Here is a 15,911-nt window from a genome sequence, read left to right as displayed (position 1 = left end):
CAATTCCAGTATTTTCTTTTATTTTAATAATACTGTTTCTCTTATGCTCTTTTCAATACAGTAGAACTATCAAATGACAAAAAAACAATTACATTTCAGTTCTCTTGTCTGTCTTACAAGGAATCCTGTATTTTGTAGATGTTCTATTATCCTCTATACAGTAGCAAATAGCAAATGACAGAAAAGTGTCAATTCTTAAATGTCAAATCCTGTTCTTTTTTTAAACAACACTCTTACCCTCTTTTCAATACTGTATCAAAGAATGCCATTTTCCTCTGGTACATAGCAAGCCAACTGTACTGTAAGCCAGGCACAAACTAAGGCATAACAACAACTCTTACCCTCTTTTCAAAATCAATACTGCATCAAAGTCAAGACATAGTGTCTCATTGTGGATAGACTGTTCAAAGTCCCTGACTTTCTAGCTCACCATTTATATATTGACTGTGTCAATTCTTGTTTTCAGTAGAAACGTTGTTTCCACATTGTAAACAGTGGCACAGACATGCATCTGTACAGCATTGTTGTTGTTAGCCCTTAGCACTGATTAGTGCTATGCTCTGTAGCAGCACAGTAGACACAGCACTCAACTGTTCTCTTTGTCAATCAAAATCGCAGAGCTCTCCTCCGCTCCTGCAACGAGGCACGCTGGCAGCGAGCCTTCCTGCTTGAGCGTCGGTGGAGCGGCAGTGGAGCACCCTTCAATGAGTATAACCGGAGCGTTCCCAGCATTGCCGTGACGCTCGACGCGCTCGGTGGAGCCGGGGGGTTTAGACGTTGACGTTTTTTAAAAGATCGATTTTACCGTCCCCCAATTAAATCAATTTAAATCGACCATATGTTTGCCTTTGTCCATTTATGACCATATATGGAGATATCATATATGGAGATCTCTGTATCTGTCTGTATGTGTCCTTTTATGCCCATATATGAATATCACTGTCGCTTTTTGTTTGTTTCTTCTTTAAGCAGAATACGCAGATGTCAGCAGCTCGATCTGTGACATCAGAACACGTCATACTGATGACATTCAATACGTAACCAAGGCATTTTTTGTTGACTCATGTGGTGTACGTGATGTCAGAGTCTTTTATGAAGTGATGTCACAATGAGTCAGCGCTTGCGCAGGTTTCCTCCGAAACAGCCTGATGTCAACAATCAGCTCTGCATACACAGTCAGTTTTCCCGGTTCGGTAAAACCGTGCGTCGTGTCGGGTCGAGGCCGGGCACGGCACTCTGCGCCGTGGCGGGGAACGTGTGTGCCGAATCTGAAGCCGGTGGGACAAACGGTTCTCGAGATAAGCGGATTACATCTACGCATACACGCACGCTCACAGAGATTTCTCGCATTTATAGATATAGTAGTGCTATGTCATGTGTCTCAAACAACACGTATGCCTAATTTATACAGTGTGTGTCGCAGACAGATCTTTGAGCTTACAATGTGACACAACGGGTTGAGAGCTCTATTAGTATGTGTGTAGGTTTGATTGATCATCGACATTCTATACCATTTACAATTCATTTAAATTCCATGATGACAGTAAAAGACAATCGTCTCCATTCTCTCCATCATTTTGCAACTACGTGTAGTGTTGAAGAAACCGGAATCAGTTCCAACTTCACATTTCTGGATTTATTTAAAAAAAAATGTCCTACACCGTCAGAGCTGGTTGGTGGACTTCGCTGGTTTGAATTCTACAGGATCCCAACCCTTTTTGCAACAATGTACAGTAAGCGTAACCAGGTTCCCTTTACTATATTAACCAGATTAGCTGCTTTTAACACCTAACAAACACCAGCAAAACAAACCACGACACCATCTCATCTCAGGCCCTTGGCATCAAACACCGTGTGAAACTGCACTGCAATAAATCCATGAGTGGAAACATTCGGTTTGGATGAATGAGTTGGTAAAAACAACACAGAGCTAGCACAGCAGTTTGGAGTTGAGAAATGCAGTATTTAGTGAAATTCAACAGACCTGCTATTTAAGTAAGCAGACATGCTATCATAAAGTGGCAACAGTCACGCAGCAGCCGGTTTCCCTGCAGTTGCAAATAAAGTTGTCGGTTACAAAAGGACTATCTACCTCAAAGTAAGTAGTGACAAAGCATAAATAACAGTTTAGCTTTGACAAGTGGCTACAGTATAAACAGGATAAGTACACTCCAAGATGTACAGTTAGCAAATATTTTTTACCCACCCCCCCACACACACTTATGTATAATGTATGTGCAAAATGGCTCCCATGTGAATATGGACAATAGTGCATGATGATGTCAGGGACCAGGGTTGGCAGGGTACACAAAATACAGACCTTGAAGCACACCAAAACAGCACACCATGCCTTGCATTCTTTTTACATACTGTATTCCAACAACAGTGATTTGGAAGGATTCATTGTTGCTCTTGTTCAAATATCAACATGCCTGGAGCTGTAGTTGGTGATACACGATCAATAGAAACCAGTCTATGGCCTGATACTTAGTTGCATGCTGGTGTTGCATGCCATAAATAGCAGATATACAAGCTCACCGCGCAACACATTCATGAATCATGATGCATGGTGAGCTTGTAGATCTGCTATTTACTGAACACCACACCGGCACGCAACTAAGTCCAAGCTATGTCATCCCAGACACAAACTGCTCACTCTGCTCCTCCTGACTGTTGCTGATACTGAATCATCCACTGTTGAACCAATCAGCTATGGAGCAGCTTCTAACCCCCCCCCCCCCCTAAAAGTCAGAGCCTCCTAAACCCATCCCGCACCCCAATGCACCTTATCACCACTGCACTGCCTGCTCTCTCCTTATCAACACTCCAACACATGCACTTTACGTTACCTTACCATCACTACACTGACTGAAGCCCATATGTAAACCTTTATCTTTGTTTATGTTCTTTTCTGTTACTATGCTACTTATGTAATATACTTTCATTATTGCTTAAGGTGCATGAGGAAGTGAAGGACGAACAATTTCAGTGCACTTCCGTTATAATGCAATTGGCATTCCGTTATAATGCAATTGGCAAAGCTTTTGACTTTAAACTTTGATTTGATATTTATATCAAATCAAAGTTCACTTATAATTTGTGACATGATAGATGTTTGGTCCACCGTAACCCCTATACTGTGTACTTTACAGTCAAATAGTGAGAATAGCCAATCTACAATCTCACAACACGTTAGCTCGTAGATGGCTATTTTCAGCAAATGTTTGCCTGTTTCAGCCAAATGTCCATTCATTTTTTGCAGAATGTTCACCTATTATGACATGCCCAGAATAGGGATGCTAGGGTTCATGTGGTTGATGACAACTGTCTTTATGAGCCTGTAATAACGCTGAACAAAAAACAAAAAACAACTCCTGAGCCAGTGAGCTTAATGCAATTATTCTGTCACTTGGTGTTGCCAAGCGGGCTCTTCTCTACAAGCCTGATTACATTCTTGACATATTTAATAATAAATTGTCTGTCTTGAGGTTGTTGTTGAAATAACATCCCAGCACATTCCATAAAAGTTGCATAGTTTAATATGCAACTTGAATAATGGAACCTGCATTATTCACCAGGTCTTGTTGATTGGACATATGCTCACAGACAAATGCATGCGCACACATGAATTAGTATGCATTTGTCTTTAACACACACACTTCATGTTTTGTCACAATGCCATTATATATACAACATACTCAACCTACGTTGCTATGCATTATTTCACGTGTACAGCAGTGTATGACTGTGTGTGTTTAATAGAACTGCTGTAGCAGAGAGGCACTGACTCATACAATAATCCCTAAATCCCAATGATAAACATCATTGTTGCATTGCTACAGCCCCACAGAGCAGATTAGTGTTCAGTGCCTTGCTCAAGGGCATCAACGCCCAAAAGTGTTAGCCCTCGACTAACTATGGGCTCTGCAACTCCCTTCATGAAGGCCCCGGAGTCATGTTGTAAACAAATGCAGTGCAGTCCATACGTCAGTCTCCTCCCCCCCCCCTCTGTCCCTCCGTCTTTGTAAATCTGCAGTCTGTCACCACTGGAGAGCGTCAGAACAGGAGAAGAAGACAAGTCATTCTCTCTCTCTCACACTTCACTGAATTGAATGCTAGTAGGGCAGTAGCACAGTCAGTCTCTTTCATTCTCTCTTCTCTCTCCTCTCTCTCTCTGCAAGTGCTGGACGGACAGTCATAGTAGTAAAGTCAAGACAGTCAATGTTTCAGCCAGCCTCGGAGCACAACGAGGAAACAAAGCCCACGCTGTGCCAGCCAGCCAGCCAATCGGCTTGTAGCCATGCAGGCGCAGCGGAGCAGGAGGACAGAAGTAGCTCATGTAGCAGTCCAGACACAAGGCCAAGTCAAGGTCACCCTGCAGCCGCGTTGAGCCTGTCGTCTAAATCCACAAGTTGTCACACAGTCACAAATGAAAGTTTTTCGAGTGCTGAACACGAGACATTTATCACCATCACAAAACCAGTTGTTTATGGCGAGAGACAGCGCTGTGCGACGAAGCATGAATTAGGCTTTAGCCTGTCAGCGAGCCAAGCAGCCGATTATGCTCAGCTCACTGACTCGACAGCGCAGCCAAAACAATAACAACAACAAGGACAGCAGGCATCGCACGCTTATCAATGAGCATGGATTAAAAATCAAACCTCCGTTCGAAGTGAAGCGGTGAACTTTTATTCTATGTGTTCTAGAGTTATGAACTCTGTGATCTATACATTCTTTATATTCTGAATGAATTAATGATTTTATCTGGAGGGCCGAATTGTCATGTGAAGCTTGACCAATCCTCAAAGTATCCAATCATCAGACCGGGACGGACACTACACACATACGTACGTACGTACGTACAGACGGACGGGACAGGACAGATAAAGCCTGTTCATTCTGAACGGAAATGGCCATATATGGACATGGGACACACATTTTGCTTTTTGAAAAAGCCTATTCATTCTGGACTGATATTCTGGACGTACGGGACGGAAGAAACCTGTTCATTCTGGACTGGAGTGACCATATATGGACATGAGGTGACATACATTTTGTTTTTGAAAAAGCCTGTTCATTCTGGACTGAGATGACCATATATGGACATGAAACACACATTTTGTTTTTGAAAAAACCTGTTCGTTCTGGACTGAAATGACCATATATGGGCGTGGAACACACAAAGCCACTCATTGGAAGCGGTTTTCACCGCTTCAAAAGAACTCCTAACCAAAAACAGAATTAAGCAATAACATCCTGTTCCAGTGATCACTCATCCTGGCTCAAGGTCACACATTCGTTTCCACCCCACAGCCGCAATGAACATTCTGTGGTTTGTATCCGAGTCAATCTTGAATAGTTGATTGATAGATACTAGGGGTGTGAAAGAATATTCTTTATTCGAATATTCGTTCGAATGTAACATATAAACGAATGTTCGATTGTAAAAAATTAAGCTTCGAATAAAAAAAAAAAAAAAAAAAAAAAATCTAAGTTCTCGCGAGACTCCCCCGGTTCTTACTTACATAGCACCAGAGCAGTTATCGCGAGATCGCGGTTTTCTGCTACAGAGTCATGTGACTGTGTGTCTGTGAACACTAAGGAAGCAACAGGTACAGACATGTCCTGCACGCTGAACTAGAGAAAGCCGCATCTCCGTGTTTATGTAGCCAAACGAAGCGACCAATGCATTAATGATGGCAGAGGCAGACAGTGACACACAAGAGGGGGAAGAAGAGCGAGTGATTTTCACTCCGGGCAATTTAAGAAGCCCTGTATGGAAGTACTTTGGGTTTTGGAGTGTAAACGGGGTGGTTTCGGAGAAAAAAAGAACTGTGTGCAAACTATGCAAGATAGAGCTCGCCTACCATACAACAACAACCAACCTGAAAAACCATCTGGATGTAGCGCATCCGAGAGAGGCTGATTTGTTGTCGGGAACTCCACCAAAACAGCCACGTTTAGATGGATTCTTCCCCCCGCCTGCGACCGCTGGAATGTCCGCATCAAGACAAGAGGCTTGCACTAAAAAACTTGCCATGTTTATATCCAAGGACATGAGGCCAGTCAATTTGGTCGAAGGGGAGGGTTTCGTGGAGTTTTGTCAGGAGATGGAACCTCGGTACAGTGTACCTTGCCGTGCAACAGTTACCAACAGAATTGGCAGGCTGTATAACACCACCGCGGAGACGATAAGGGCCGAGGTTAAAGACAGACCTGTGTCTCTTACAAGTGACGGATGGCAATCGCTTGCAACAATAGCCTTTCTAACTTTAACGGCCCATTGGGTGTCAGAGGGGTGGGAAATGAAAGACGTCGTTCTGAAAACAGCCCAGCTGAGGGAACGCCACACAGCAGAAAACATTGCAGAATGTATTGGAGCCATATTGGCGGAATTTGGCATAAAGCGTGAATCTGTGATTTCCATTACAACCGACAATGCTACAAACTACACCAATGCAGTGGAAAAACATCTCGACGTTGTAAGCATAACTTGTGTGGCACACACCATCAACTTGGCAGTGCAGAAAGGGCTTGCGGTCAGAGCCATTGAAACCCCAGTGGCCAGGCTGAAAATAGCAGCGGCTCATTTCAACAGGTCTGCGTCCGACAGGGAACTCCTCGAGAATAAACAAGCTTTGTTGGGTTTGAAGAAAGAGCAGTTGATCAACGACTGTCCAACGCGTTGGAACAGTACATACGACATGATCAAAAGGGCCTGTGAGCAGCAAGCGGCGGTGTCAGCTGTCATCTTTGATAAGAAACTGTCTCAGATGGAGCTAAGCACAAGTGAATGGACCCTCATTGAAAAGGTGAGCAGCTTAGTGTATTCTGAAATCTTTTTAAAATTGGTACTTTCTTTCTGTTAATGTTAACGGCTGTTAAAATGCAAGCAAGCCTGCTTATTTTATTAACGCATGATAATGCTATTTATTTAACAGGTGCAAGATGGCCTTAAACAATTCAAAGTGGCAACACAAGCATTGTCTACGGACGTGTATCCCACTGCGTCGGCTGTACTGCCTTTAAAACACGTCCTATTAGCTTCTGTGAAACGGACGCCGGATGAACCAGACCCTGCCGGGGTGAAAGAAATGAAATCAAAGATCGCCGCCGACCTGGAGAAGCGGTATACCCAGGAGGAAAGCCGTGGATTTAAGCTGCTGAGCAAAGCAAGCTACCTGGATCCACGCTTTCGCACCCTCGTTCACTTGAACGCTGGACAAAAACGGGAGGTAGGCCGATAATATCTACTTTCTTTATTCTCATTTTTTTTTAATCAAATTGTATGTCCTAGCTGTCTCCTCCTCGTCTCCTTTTACCGTTGTAACTAATTTCTCCCGTCTTGTCTTGTCTTGTCTTGTCTTGTCTTGTCTATAGGTAAAGGCGGCTGTACTGGAGGAGATGAGACAGAACCTAGCCCTGGAAGAAGCCAGTGAACCCGAGCCCGAACCACAGCCCCGTGATCAACAATCAACTCGAAAAACGGCTCTATCTGCAATGGGTGATCTCTTTGGGGACACTTACTGCGTAGCTGTGCCAGCCCAGGACGACCCTCGAGTGCAGCTTCAAAACGAGTTGATGATGTATGAGCAAGAGCCCACTTTAGCTCCTGATTCATCTCCTCTGGCTTGGTGGGGAAAAAAATGTGGGAAATATCCTAACCTCGCCAAGATGGCTAAGATATATCTCGCCGTCCCTGGATCGTCAGTGCGTTCGGAACGCGTCTTTTCCGACGCTGGAAATATAGTCAATAAAAAGAGAGCGTCGCTGTGTTCTGAAAATGTGGACCACCTCGTGTTTCTAGCAAACAATCTGCCAAAAAGTCAAAAAGCCAAAAAAAAGTGATTATGGTCTGTCACAGTGAGTGAGCGGATTAAAAGGCCTTGACTTTCAATGGGAAATTATGCTTTACCAGTCCAGTTCTACTAACGTTTTTGCACTGTAAGTATTACAGCTTTGAGCCTACTTATTTTACGTTTATAGCACTTTATTTTAAGTTGTTGTACTAACGTTTTTGTACTGTAAGTATTACAGCCTTGAGCCTACTTATTTTACGTTTATAGCACTTTATTTTAAGTTGTTAATCTGGGTTAAAACTACCTCCTAGTACGACTCCTGAAAACTACAGTTCTCGGAACTGTTTAATTTTATTTAAACGAAGTATAAAGGCCTACTAGACTTGCCTATTTGTTATTTCTCCTGATTTTATTTAAAAGAAAATGTTGCTGTTGTTAAATGATACAGAGGTAGACTGACTGTAATTGTATTTAAACGAAGTATATGCCTATAGGCTAGGCCGTTTGTTATTTTTCCCTGGTTGTATTTAAAAGAAAATGTTACAGTAGTGTCATAGTGTGTCAGAGCACAATCAGCTGTATGCATGTAAGAAAGCGCATTTTCAGCGCGCAGAGAGCGCTATACAAGTTGTAGGCCTATTGGCCAATGATGCATTCAATCATTGCAATGTTACAGAATTGAAGGGAAATGTTGACAAGAGAATGTTACTGTGTGAGCTCAGCTGTGAGTGTGTACTTTGTATTGTTTTACTAAGTTTGTGCTGAATAAATAATATAGTACACAAAACAGGTTATGTCTCCTGCTGTATTCAGTGGTGCAATCAATGGTGAATTGGTGATTCAATGTTTGCGTGGCGAATGTCGCCTACTATACAGGACAGGTCTATTCATATGCATATAGGCTCGTTCCTTTGTTAAAACAGCTGTCGAGGACGAGGTGTGAACCTGGGGGAGGGGGTGCAAGAAAGATCAGAAAAGACAACGGCGGTAATGGTGTGAATATAACGTCTAAAGAAAAAAAAGAGCTTCGAATTGCGAATGCTTCGAATTATTCGTTATTTTCGAATATTCGAATTTATTCGAATATACGGGGGATTTTCGGGCGAATATTCGAATGCTATTTTTGGCACATTTTCACAGCCCTAATAGATACTTGAACAAACTAGATGCCACATTTATGGCTGCAACAACTGATTTTTTTCTTCTCAGCGATTATTCTATCAACATTGTTTTTTGATTACTCGGATCATTGAGAAGTGTTTTTTTAGTTTTTTTATAATTGACCAAATCAATTAGCCTGATTAACCATTTACCCGTGTCACACACAAGCTTGTAAATCTGCCATTTTGATTATCAAACATTTATTTATTTATTTATAATTTCTTAAATTGGTTAGTTCAATTTACTGTTGCAAACTTGCACCCCTAGAACACAGGACAGCTCCACAGTACATGTCATGTTGTTACTGGTTGAAATGTAAGGATCCCCATCCTAAACTTTCAACCAGTCACAGCAGGGTTGAGGGTTCTGATGGCATCTCATGGCGGGAATCCACCATTGATCAAAACAAAACATGTCGATCAGTCTGTCTTACTAAATGTAACCCGAGGAATCAGACACTCAGCAGGCGAGAGGGAGAGAGAATGATGGAGAGTTGGAGACAAATACAGATGTTTATGAATGTGTACAATGACGTCCACCAACACTCAATCCAGATCCGCTGCCTTCACTCTGTTTTCCCTGCTACACCAAGACAAACAGCTCCTCTCCTCTCTCACACACACAGACCCAGCAGTGATGTGATCCCAGGTCAGCCCTCCCGTCTCTGGGTAAACCTCTGACCGTTGGAGGCACTCAGGCAAACCGAGCAGAGTAAAGTGAGAACCATGTGATTGGAATGGATAGTAAAGAGCTTTATGTGGTTGGACATCTTTTTTGTTTGTTTGTGGGATGAGGACCATACATGGAAATAATGGAAACTTAATTGTGTCTCATCCTAGAATGTTATAACCAACCACCATATGTGGGTTATTAGCAAATCAAATAATCAACCAAACTAAGGTTCAATAGAACAATCAGAGTCAGGTGAGAGGTAGCTCGCAAAAAAACAAAAATGTGTTAGCTGTAATGTGGTAAGATCATAAACGGTCACTCAAAAGTAGCTGGCTGTAAAGTTTTGAATGTTGAGCACTCGTGGAACTCCCTGCTGTAGGTGCTCAATTTTGCACAATGCGATTCTAGCCTGTTATACAACATAAACACACTTTCCCACACTACTCTTAGATTGAGCAGTGAGTATTTTTTTCTCCCGCATGTCATCGGTAGGCAAACTCAGCAGGTGCTAAGGCATAAGTTTCCAAAACATAACACAGTGTAACAGGAACGAGGACAGCCAGGCTTATCCTTTCAGATTACCCTACTTCTCTCTCTCTCTCTCTCTCTCTCCGTCTCTCTCTCTCTCTCTTTCTGCCCTTCACTCTCCCCACCTCTATCCTATCTATTCCATCTATCAAACCCTTCGTCAGTCACGTCCTGTTGCCTCTGTGTGTTGAGGTTTACTTTTCCATCACAGCAATGTCCTGGGCTGGCCGCTTGCTCACCTTGTGGTTACTCAGCCACAGACATATTCAGTGTTGCCAGATTTTGCAGGAGAAACAAGCAACCAGGTGAGACAAGCCCAAAATAAACGAGTAGGGCAGGTCAGTCAAACTGTTTTGCCTATAATGTTGTTTTAGGGCAGTGGTTCTCAAACATTTTCATAAGGACACCCACATTTATAAAAACCAAGGACACCCACACAAGATTTGTGTTGAAGTCCATTCCAGATTCTTTGAAAATAGCAGATATACAAGCAGTTCAGTGAGTTTGTAGATTAAATTGGTCACACACACACACACACACACACACACACACGCCATCATCAACCACTCGCCACTGTGAAACCACATTGGCATCTCCACTGCTGTGTGACTGTGTGTGATTTTGTATGTTTGGGCGCAACAGGAAGAGAAACACAAGACTTAAGGCAGTTTTCCATACCAGTTTTTAGCCCGACACTACACGGCACCACACCGCACCGCATTTTTATATGTAGGTTTTCCACTACAGCAGTGGTGTCCAAAGTGCGGCCCGGGGGCCAAATGCGGCCGATGACAACTTTTATGCGGCCCCCAGCTTCATTCCTAAATTGTACTATAAACGGCCCGCCAGCACTGTCAAACAGTCAAAAATTATATTTTATGTTCTTGGTGCTTCGTGGAATCTCAACTGAAGGCTGGGGAACACAATTCTGCCTATAATCGTCCTCTTTATAAACAGATATAGCCTATAAAACAAACAGGCGTTGCTTTTATATTTGATTTGCAGCCGTGACTGCAAACTCAAATCTGTCTCAAGTTGTTATGAAGACACAGCTCAGCCAGTGAGCCAGATTCTCCGACCAATCAGTATCAGCAGCGCGTATACGTCACTTTTAAGGCACCGCTTCGCAAGGCCGGACCCAGTCTTGAGTGAATACTAAATAGTACCCCATTAAGTACCTGTGGAAAATGCGCACGTGAGAACAAGGATTGTGTGTTAAAGCATGCGTGTGTATACAAGTAATTTAGCTTGTCCTCAGTGAATGTGGACTACAACTGACCCGTCTCTTTCTCTCTATCCTCCTCGAACATTCTGCCATTCACCCTCTTTAATTTTTGATTTCTCTCACCTATTATTTCTCCTCCCCCTCACACCATTTCTATTCCAACTCAATTGCTTAATGTGTGCTTGATCTTTTCACACCCTCTACTTCCCTCGCCTAATGGTACATTTTCCATTCCTTTCCTCAGAGCCCCCCACCACAAGCTGAAAATCATATCTCGACACCAAACTGTCAGAAGGATTATGTGAGTCATAACTGGATAATGTTCTCATCTGTCTCCCACAGAAGAGCAAGCATTTTGATGTGTGACATATGGATCCAATGCAATGACAATGCCCAATGGTGTGTGTACTGTGTGTGTGTGTGTGTGTGTGTGTGTGTGTGTGTGTGTGTGTGTGTGTGTGGTATCATCAGGAACATCAAACACCTGAGTTTCTTGCAGGGCAGGAAACTGTAGGAGAATGACTCTTGCTGACACCATCCGCACGACTAAGGCTGTCGGCTTTAATCAAAATAAGAATTTGGTCCAGCATCCCCTCAAATGACCGGGTTACGAGTTGAAATGGTTTGTGGGCTCACCTGTGGTGGGTACCCACATGACCACAGTTCTACCGAGTCTGAACATGCCTGGGTCTCTGGGTGAGAGTGTATATTCAGTTTGGGTCTCCACTGGGGACTAGGGCTAATTAGGCTATATCAAATTCACCAAGAGGATAAATCTATTTTAATCAACTACAGATCAATTTCCATGAAACATGACTGTGCAGACTGATATTATATTAGACTGTCATTATGCCAACTATTATTGTTGTTTTTGTTGTCTTTATAGTTGCTGGAGCTTGTATCCATCTTGCTCTATCTCGGTCTCTCTCCTCTTACCGTGTTTCTCTTCCCCACCAGTACAATCAGCAGTTAGTCGGCCACCCGTCCTGAGAGCCTGAGTGTGCCTGAGGTTTCTTACTTTCTTCCCAGCGGAGGGGATAGCTTCGGATCTAGGACAGCAACGATCGATAGCACAAGATTTGTTTTTGGGTCTTTTTATGCCTTTATTTGATAGGATAGTAGATCGAGAGGAAATGGGGAGAGACGGGGAGTGACATGCGGCAAATGTCGTCCGGACCGGGAATCAAACCGGCGACGCCGCCAGGCTACACAAAGCATGTGGTACGCACCTGGACCAGTAGGCCAGCGGGCGCCCTTCATGAAATATTATTATGTCAACTAATCAATTAACCACTTATCTCATATATTATACTTCCTAACACGAGGGACGTGTCACGCGAAACTAGTGAAGATAGCAGAACTGCTAATGACAGGCCCAAAGTACATTTTTTGATTGATTTGATTAAATTGTTGACTATCGATGTATTTATTGTTTTCATAATAGATTGTATCGATTCGTTTGATTAAACACCTAGCCGAGAGAAGTGTTGAGATTTGGCACTATAATACATTTGAATTGAAATTATATGAAAAAACTAAATCGAGATAATCAAGGTATTCTTATTTTCATTAAGGAATCCACATACTATTTCACTGTAGCTTCTCCTTTAACCTATTATTAACAAGTCACTATGGACCATGGAAGGACATGACTGAATTGTTCAATTAAGGAAGTTTAGACTGAGTCTCTAAAAAGAAAAACAAGCATATCCAAGCTGGACCTACAGCAGGTCGACTTGATGACTTCCCTCTTATGTGATATTAATCTCTGTTCTGTTCTGGTAGCAGGACTGGCAGAATAGAAGATGAGTCATTGTTTCAAAAAGGAATCAATATTACGTTTCCATTCAAGTACATTTATCTTGCCAAAGTGTGAAATAATGAACACTTTCCTGCTTAACTTGACTTCTCTGTTGGTGCCATTTGACAGCTGGATTTACACTAGTTCTAAAACGCAGCGTGTGAGAGAGAACAAGAATGAAGCTCTAATAGTTATTATATAGATTTATGGAGACTACATAGGAAAAGGGACTCATTAAACATTTTACTGAAACCATCTAGGGGGGAAAATCTGATCAAATGAGCACATTTCAGAACACTGTGTCTCCGTTATAAAAGTTTGGTAGCTTTCTGTCTAGTTAAAGCAGCACTGCCACTATGTAACTTTTTTGTTCTTTTTCTTCTGTAGAGACATTTAGATTGTGTCAAAGGTTATGTCTCACCTAGAGACAGGATCTAACACAAATTTTGAGCTGATGGTCAAGTATCAATTCGTCCCCTGAGCAAGCAGGCTACTTCACAAATTATATTCAGCAAATGGTCTGGCTGGCCGGGAATCCAACCCTGGGACTCACTAATCAGGGTACTGAGCCCATGTGGTAGCACCCTATCATATCGCCCATAATTTTAATCAGTCTGCTCTGGGTAATCCTATCCCTATTTTATCTTACCACATTACTTGTTTGAAGTCATATGGCCCGGGTCCAGTCTCCACATGACAGAGTGCTTAGGTTGGAATGAACTTGAGCCCCAGGGCTGGACATACCTTCACCTAGTCAGTACCTACTTCAGGGAGTGGGAAAAAGTAACACCCACAGATGTGTGTGTGGGAGTACATGTACATTGGTATGTACGTGTGTGTGTGTGTGTGTGTGTGTGTGTGTGTGTGTGTGTGTGTGTGTGTGTGTGTGTGTGTGTGTGTGTGCGTGCGTGCGTGCGTGCGTGCGTGCGTGCGTGCGTGTCTGCGTGTGGTATGTGTATGACTATGATCCCTCTAATGCCAGTCAGGTGGTAGCTTGTGCCATCGAACTCAATTCTCCTCTTCGATGTCCTTCTTACCTCTCTCTAATTCTTTCCCTCCCCCCCTCTCTCTCCTCCGTCCCTCTGTCTTCCATCCTTCGCTCCTTCGCTCCTTCATTGTCATGTCTTCATCCCAGTCTGTATTCTCAACACTATCCCTCAGTTTTTCCCCCCCTTTCATATGATAATACCAGTAGAAGAAGTGTCTGTCGTCCATGACTATTTGCTGCTGAGCATTGCATTACTGATGAACAACAACTGAACCAGAACACACATATACACAGATAAAGACAATCTCATGCACAAACAACACACACTCCATGGCCTGACCATTAAAACACACACAGCAGCATGTACACACAAAACTACACGACAATTGAACATGCAATGCAGATAACAGAAGATAACACAGCCATGCTGAGAAATATAATCATTCTCAAGCCATGTCCCTCTGTTATACCTTTTCTGTTGCTCTCGACTATGTGCCATCAATTAAAATTCAAAGAGTAGGGCTGCAACTATCAATTATATTCTTAGCGTTTACTCTATTGATTATTGTTTTGATTAATCAAATAATTGAAAAGCCAGATTTTGGGGGATGATTTAAAGGACAACTTTGTTTTGTTTTGTTTTTACAACAAGGTTTCAAATTTGTAAATAGAGAAAAGAAAAGATGTGTTAAAATGTTTTCATTTACTGCTTTCTACCGTTTTAGAGATTTAATGATTTAGATTTCAGTGGGTGGGGGCATGCGTACAAGTGGCTAAATATGTATTTTTAGACACAATAAGCCCATTACCAAGATGCACCGCAATCTTTCATTGGGCAGATGTGACTTATGGGGGCTAGTAGTGTTACTGTAAATAGTAATAAAGAAATCGCCAGCTTATTGTATCTAAAAAGACATATGTAGTCACTTACCCCACCCACTGAAATCAAAATCGCTAAAACGATAGAAAGAAGTAAATGAAAACATTTTAACACTCATCTTTTCTTTTCTCTAATTACAATCTAAAATATGAACCCTTGTTGTATAAAAAACTAAGTTGTCCTTTAAGAAATATATACATCAATGCAAAAGAAATAGAAAATGTATTTTAATTAATTTACTAAATGGATTAGTCTGATTAACCACTTAAGCTGCCCCATGTTATATACATACAGAAAAAGCAGACCTACAAGCTCAAGCTATTTTTGAAAATTGATTAACTTGATTAGTTTGATTAACAGTTGCAACTTGCATCACTAGAAAAGCAAACAAAAACATGTGCACAAAGACTCTCTCAACCTCTTCCTTGACATTATCAGCAAATGACCAATGTGCAATGTCTCATATTTCAGAATGAATGTACCGTAAAAGGCTTCTTTTCTCTCAAAGCTAATTCCATTCACGTCCATCTAAAGAATGTGTGTGTGTGTGTGTGTGTGTGTGTGTGTGTGTGTGTGTGTGTGTGTCTCTGTCTGTCTGTCTGTCTGTCTGTCTGTCTGTCTGTCTGTCTGACTAACAGGGAGCAGTGAACAAATTGCATCTCCACAGCAAAGTAGAGACTGTCTCTCCAGCAGGCTGTTATTGTTGTTGCAGATTTGGGTATTTTATTGCCTTTAAGGCCCATTCACATTGAGCAGATCCTGGGGCCGATTCATCCCGAGCAGATTTCGGAATGACCCCCCAGGAAAATCGTTCGGTCGGCCCCGGACTCGGTCTTGGGTTTGAACGGTACCCCGAC

At 42.4% G+C, this 15,911-nt stretch overlaps 1 protein-coding gene across 1 annotated transcript in view; it reads right to left on the bottom strand.

Moving 5' to 3' along the window:
* LOC308285625 (xenotropic and polytropic retrovirus receptor 1 homolog) overlaps window positions 1-15,911 on the bottom strand; it is a 58,110-nt gene that overhangs the window by 35,171 nt on the left and 7,028 nt on the right. The gene's annotated exons all lie outside the window — the stretch shown is intronic.

The sequence above is a fragment of the Nannobrachium achirus genome (genome assembly GCF_963921795.1).
Source record: "Nannobrachium achirus genome assembly, chromosome: 5".
In the NCBI taxonomy this organism is placed as follows: Eukaryota; Metazoa; Chordata; class Actinopteri; order Myctophiformes; family Myctophidae; genus Nannobrachium; species Nannobrachium achirus.
The sequence above is the reverse complement of the archived record's forward strand: the minus strand, read 5'-3'. Positions and strand labels throughout refer to the sequence as shown.